The sequence below is a fragment of the Cryptomeria japonica genome, chromosome 10 (assembly GCF_030272615.1).
Source record: "Cryptomeria japonica chromosome 10, Sugi_1.0, whole genome shotgun sequence".
Taxonomy (NCBI): Eukaryota; Viridiplantae; Streptophyta; class Pinopsida; order Cupressales; family Cupressaceae; genus Cryptomeria; species Cryptomeria japonica.
In genome coordinates this window covers 739,931,925-739,938,319 of record NC_081414.1, presented here as the reverse complement: position 1 = coordinate 739,938,319, position 6,395 = coordinate 739,931,925, and positions in this window count along the sequence as shown.

Sequence of the window (6,395 nt, the reverse complement as noted above, 5' to 3'; positions counted from 1 at the left end):
AGATTAGATTTACCAATGTAGGAAATGAAATGTGTAATTAGGTCGGCCTAAGAATTAAAAAGATCTTTTCGAAAAATAACAACCAAGTGATGTGGTTCAGCAGGAAGGTCGGCCACATGCAAAAGAATATCAGAAAAGACCCAAGATAGATCCACACGCCAAGAATCGCGTCGATAATGAAGGAAAACAAACCGGTAAGAATAAGAACTATCCCGGAACCCATAAATAGTCAATTGGAAGCAATAACTGACCGGAAAAGAACCCAAATAAACTGAAAAATCTGGAATCAAGCACATGAAACCACTAGGAAACTGAAAATAAGATCTGCCACGAAGAACAAGCAACTACCTGTACCAACCAACAAGAACATAGAAAAATGCACAAAGAACTAAACAAGAACATAACTAAAAGGAAATATTTTTGGATGATGCAAGATTTCTCATCGACCGGGGTTTCTCCTACATCAGAAACCCAATACAAATCGAACTCCAAAAACAATAAGTGAGAAGTCGAGCTTCATTATGATGTAAATCAGGCTTATAGTTCTGATTTACACTATAATGTCTGAAATGGTGTCAATCGAACGTACACCAAAGCTGGTTATCATGGTGTAAAGTCGGGTTTAAAACCTGCTTTGACACTTAAAAACCAAAAATGGTTCAAGATCGGGTTTAAAACCAGTCTTGACACCAAAACATGGAATTTAACTTTAAAGTTAAAATTAAAAAATTTTAACCCAAAGGATGGAAATACCAACTTTGAATATCAAGTATTTGAACACAAATGAGATGACAAAAATACCTCATTACTTGATTTAAGAGAAAAGAGGATGAATTTGAGAAAAAATCGTAGAGGTTATCTTGTTTTCACACAAAACGAAAATAAGGACAACAAAACCATTGTGCTTTTTTGAATATGACTGCCTTCCTTTCATTACTGTCTTAAAAGCGTTATGGTTGTATCCCTGATACTATACTCTCAATGACTACCACCACCTCCATGGCTGCTACAAACCCCTTTTTACTATGCTTTCCTGTGTATGGGTAGTGTATAATCTTTGTCTTATCTCAGGGCTCCTTTGCAAAGCTAATATTATCTTAATGCTTCTAAAGAATGTGATTGTTGTAGCTACTACAATGATGTCTCTTCGCCCTTGGTGAACTACATATTTTATTGTCCTTACATTAGAATGGGATTGTAATTTCTCAAATCCTTCCTTTGTTGCTCACATGGCATGAAGACTACCTAATTTGAAATTATTTGCTACCATACTTGACTGTATCACTATTTTTAGAGTGCTTTATGGATATGATTTAAGGCTGCAACTCTCTTTGTGCTATTGTCATGCCATATCCTCACTGTTTTATCAACCTTCATTGGGATATTGTGACTAATTGTTGGTTCATCTCTATTACATGATCAACCCTGGCTCACTTTTAGACTCAGGGACTGTGTTTGGTTCTAAAATGATTCTATTTCTTTCACTGTCAATCAACTCCTTGGAGTCCTCATCCTTACCACATGAATATAATACCCTTGCATCTCTTTTGATCTACCACTATCATAGTGATTGTGGCATTTTCATTTTTTTGGTCTTGTGCCTATCAATATTAGGTCTTTCACACAATGATGCTCTATCACTGTCATTATGCCTAATACATCGGCCTTATGACTGTCATGTCTTTGTCATGATTGCACTCATGTATCAACACATGATTGTCCTAATTGTGAGGCTGCAATAATGTCTTCTTTTCCCTTAGAGTGACTGAGATACTGCTAAGAGGTGTTAGGGTTTAGGTAGATCTAGAGCAAATACAAATTAACAATTATATGCAAATACAAACACAAAAGATGAAGAAAAATACATAACACAAAGATTTAACGTGGTTCACCAAGAAGGGCTACATCCACATAACACAACCATACAATCTTTTCTTGTTATCCAGTAAATCAGTACAACACCATTACAATGCCTTTTTTAAATACATTCCAACCGCTTATAACTAGCAATTTTTAGGGCAACACTCAAAGTCGGTTATTTTCAGGGTTTTTTTTTCAATGTCGGTTTTTCAACAAAAACAGTAAAAAAAAATTCCTCGAGGGCTGCACTCCCGAACCCCGACGAGGATACATAACGAGTGTACAGTACTTGCATGATCAGTTGCCACATATCAACAATCTCTCACTTGGAGACTAATCAGGCTCCACACCAAACAAGAGGTGTTACTACTGCATCTTCAACAAGAAACCTCTATCTTCATTCTAAGGTTACATATATCCTTGCTCATTACTATGCTCTATTCTATGCAGAAGACCCTTACGACTACTCATATCTTTGATTTGGACAACATTCTTTGAATTCACTATCATTGTTGCACCTTGTTGATCTTATGATACAAATTTATCATGTAACTGTAATTATGAATGGATTCTTGAACAAGTGTAAGAAAGGCACATACCTATTATGTGCATGAGTGATTTAATGACCTTAGATCCCCTTAATGTGTGGGTTCTTCTTGTTGAACTCTATCAACACTCTCTTATGCTTCTAATGTGTCAAGTTCCTCCTTCCATGCTCAAACTCTAGGATCTTTGTGTTATCTCATCAATGAACTATGGCTTTTCTTTGCATATTTTCGTATCTTAACTATTGTTCCCATTAATGGGTTTGCTATTATAACTGAAACTCTTGATTTTGGTGGCCATTAGAGGGCTAAGTATACAAACTAGGGTTTTTTTCCTTTTGCAAACAGATAACTCCTTGTAAACTCGTGGTTTCGTCATTTCTAACCCAAGTTGCCTTGAGATATTTACTTTTTGAATTCCCTCTCAAATATGAATTTGAGCTCTACCAGAAACATATGCCTAAGACCACATGATTTCTCACAAAGAGACCCCTTTCAAAATTTTACAACAATAAAATAAGAAATTAAATCCACTTTTAATGATACAATGAAAATCTAGGCTGTGAACTTAAATGAAGCAAGTATCACATCCTTATACTTAAGACATTCAGAGAATGACTTAGAATTAACTAATTTTTTTAAAAAGACACAACTTACATAAGATATGAAACCTAAAAACTCCATAAGTCCAATTAAGGCATGAGGCCAAAATTTGACTACAACCCCAAGAGCAATTAGCCTTGGTCAGCAAGTCCAGAGTAGTGAGCTCTTTCCTTGTAATTTGATATACATAGTGGATATATTTTGTGAGCGGGTTCTCACCGTGGTTTTTCCCTGTTTGGGTTTTCCACGTACATAATTTTGGTGTTGATGTGTTGATTATGATTTGTTGTCGTGTTACTGTATTAATTTTGATTTAGACTAATCCCCCCCCTCTCAGTCTTGCCTTGGGTTCAACATGATTTAATTTTTAGGAAGTTGAATGGACACGATAGAATGCAAGTCAAAGTTGCCATTTAGAAGAAGACGATAAGATGAGCTAAAATAGAAAAAAGCTGGAGAGGTCAAGCATATCATGAAAAGAGGATAAAATGGAGGATTCAATAAATAAAAATAATTATTATCTCCACGAAGAGGATAAATGAAGGAATTAATAAATAAAATTCATTGACGATCTCCACATGAGAAGAGGATAACTGGAGGAATTAGTAAATAAAATTCATTAATTATCTCCACATGAGAAGAGGATAAATGGTGAAATTAATAAATAAAATTCATTAATTATCTCCACATGAGAAGAGGATAAATGGTGAAATTAGTAAATAAAATTCATTAATTATCTCCACACGAGAAGAGGATAAATGGTGAAATTAATAAATAAAATTCATTAATTATCTCCACATGAGAAGAGGATAGATGCTGAAATTAATAAATAAAATTCATTAATTATCTCCACATGAGAAGAGGACAAATGGTGAATTTAATAAATAAAATTTATTAATTATCTCTACATGAGAAGAGGATATTTATGATAAATTAATAAATATAATTTATTAATCGGTTCCTCATATTTATCGATTAGGCAATTAAATAAAATAGAATTATTTAATTGATAGATAAAGGGATAAATAAATAAATATTATTTTCATGGAAAAATTACTCATGATTAATCAGAATAAACGAATAAACCACTAGTATTCAATTCTAATTAAGCAATTCCATAAATGACAATAGAATATTAGATAGAAATCAATGAAGCATAAAATCTAATTTAAAAACTCCCTCAAATGATTCCATCCATGACTTCCATTGCTCTTCTTCATCATTGTGTTGAGTGGCTCTCGGTGTATGTGCGTTGGGATTCCTGCGTAAAGATGGCACAATAATTCTGAAGATAGTGGTTAAGGAATGGGTTGAATTTATAGATTCTGGAGGATTAGAATGGATGGCTGAGATTCATTCTGGAACAAAATTGATCAATGGTGGAGATTGCTTGCAAAAAAATTGATTGAGAGTTTAACTCTTTTGATTGATGAGTCAACTGGATTGATTAATTGGTGAACTGAATAGATTAGTTAGTGAACTGAGTTGATTGATTTGTTAACTGAATTGATTACTCTATTCCAAAAAGGTGTTTTAGAGTTGAAAAAGGTGATTGGGGAGTTAACTAAGTTAACTAGGGAGATGACTAGATTGATTGCCCAGTTAGACTCAAAGTTAGTGGGAGTTAGATTTTCAACATGTGTTGTAGGAATTTGAAATGAAATTCACATTTTATATTTATTTCAATTTAAATTTGGATTTTCAAAAAGTGAAATGCACATGTAATTAATTGAAATTTGGGAGAATTTGAAATTTTGAATTTGAATTGGAGGAATAAGTTAGTTAATTAAATAATTTTAAGAAATTATTTAATTACTTAGAAATTGAATTTAATTAAATAATAAAAATTATTTAATTAAATGTTATAAATTAACATTAATTAAATAATAAATATTTAATTAATGTAAGAAAGGGGATTAATTGATTAGGTGATTAGAGGAGGAATAGAATAATTATAAAAGATGAAATGATGATTAAAATTAATTTAGAAGAATTTAATTAATTTAATTAAATAAATTAAGAATTATTTAATTAATAAGACAAATAATTAGTGCATGATTGATAAGACATTTTTTAGGTGTCTACAAATATTATTTATTTATCTTAGAAGAAGTGTTAGTATAAGGGACTCAAATAATTAAATTATTTGACCCTAGGAAGGACCTAACGTTAAGAGGATAAATTGACAAAATTACTTAATTGGATTGATAAAGAGAGATGATCGCGGACAAGTTGACATGAAAGAATGACAAAATATCGACCAATGATAAAGATCAAATGCGCAACATAGAGGAAATGTTAGTAAAAAGGGGTTGTCACAGGCGATGACCAATTTTTAGTGTCTACAAGATGCATACACTATTGAGTGAAATATTACTTTTATGAAAAGAAAACCTATGATTAATTTATTGGAAGATATTAAGGTTTCATCTATAGAGGATGATCGTGGCTTATGGTTGTTGAAATGCTAATAAACCCAAATTGAAGTTGCAAACTTTGAAGGATCAACCAAGAAAGATACCTTGCACAAGAGAGTGTTGCAACATGAGCTTGCATGAATATTGAGTTCAATGATCAATTGATATAGAAATAATAATGAGATATATTACAATGTACAAGAACCTTGAATATATAGGCAAGGTGTGATGAGGTATGACAACTACCCTTGATACAAACATTAAATGCTCAACACAACATAATGAATGCCTAAAGTAACTATTAAATATCTAAATGACTAAAATTAGATAATGAGACACAGACCCATTATAAATAACTTCTAGAATGTGACACCTAGGATATAAGGAAAACTAATTAACAAGTTAGTAAAATTTCAAATCTCTAGGAGCTATAATGTAGATTCTAGATTTTATAAGATCTTATAAATTTTTAGACTTCGTAAATTTTCAATAATTAGTAGGCTCCTAGTAGCGTTTTCTCGCTCTCTCTATATCACTCTCTTTATATCCTTTGAGCTCTAGACCTATCTCTCTCCATATCACTCTTCCTCTATCCCCTATATACCTCTCTCTATCTCACTCTCTCCTCTCTCTCTACCTATCTTTCACATCCTTAACTCTCTCTCTCTCTCTCTCTCTCTCTCTCTCTCTCTCTCTCTCTACACACACACACACACACATCCCCTCACTCCCTCCCTAAGTCTATTGATCTACATATACCTCTATATATATATATCTCTCTCTCTCCCTACCTACCTATATTTCTCTACATACATATCTCTTCAACCATCTCTCTTTCTCCCACCCTCTTCTCTCCACTTATTTCCATCTTTCCTCTCTCTCTCTCTCTCTCTCGCCATCTCTATATCTTGATCCCTCCATCCTTCCCTCTCTCCAATCTCTACCTATTCATCTCTCTCTTCTTCATTCT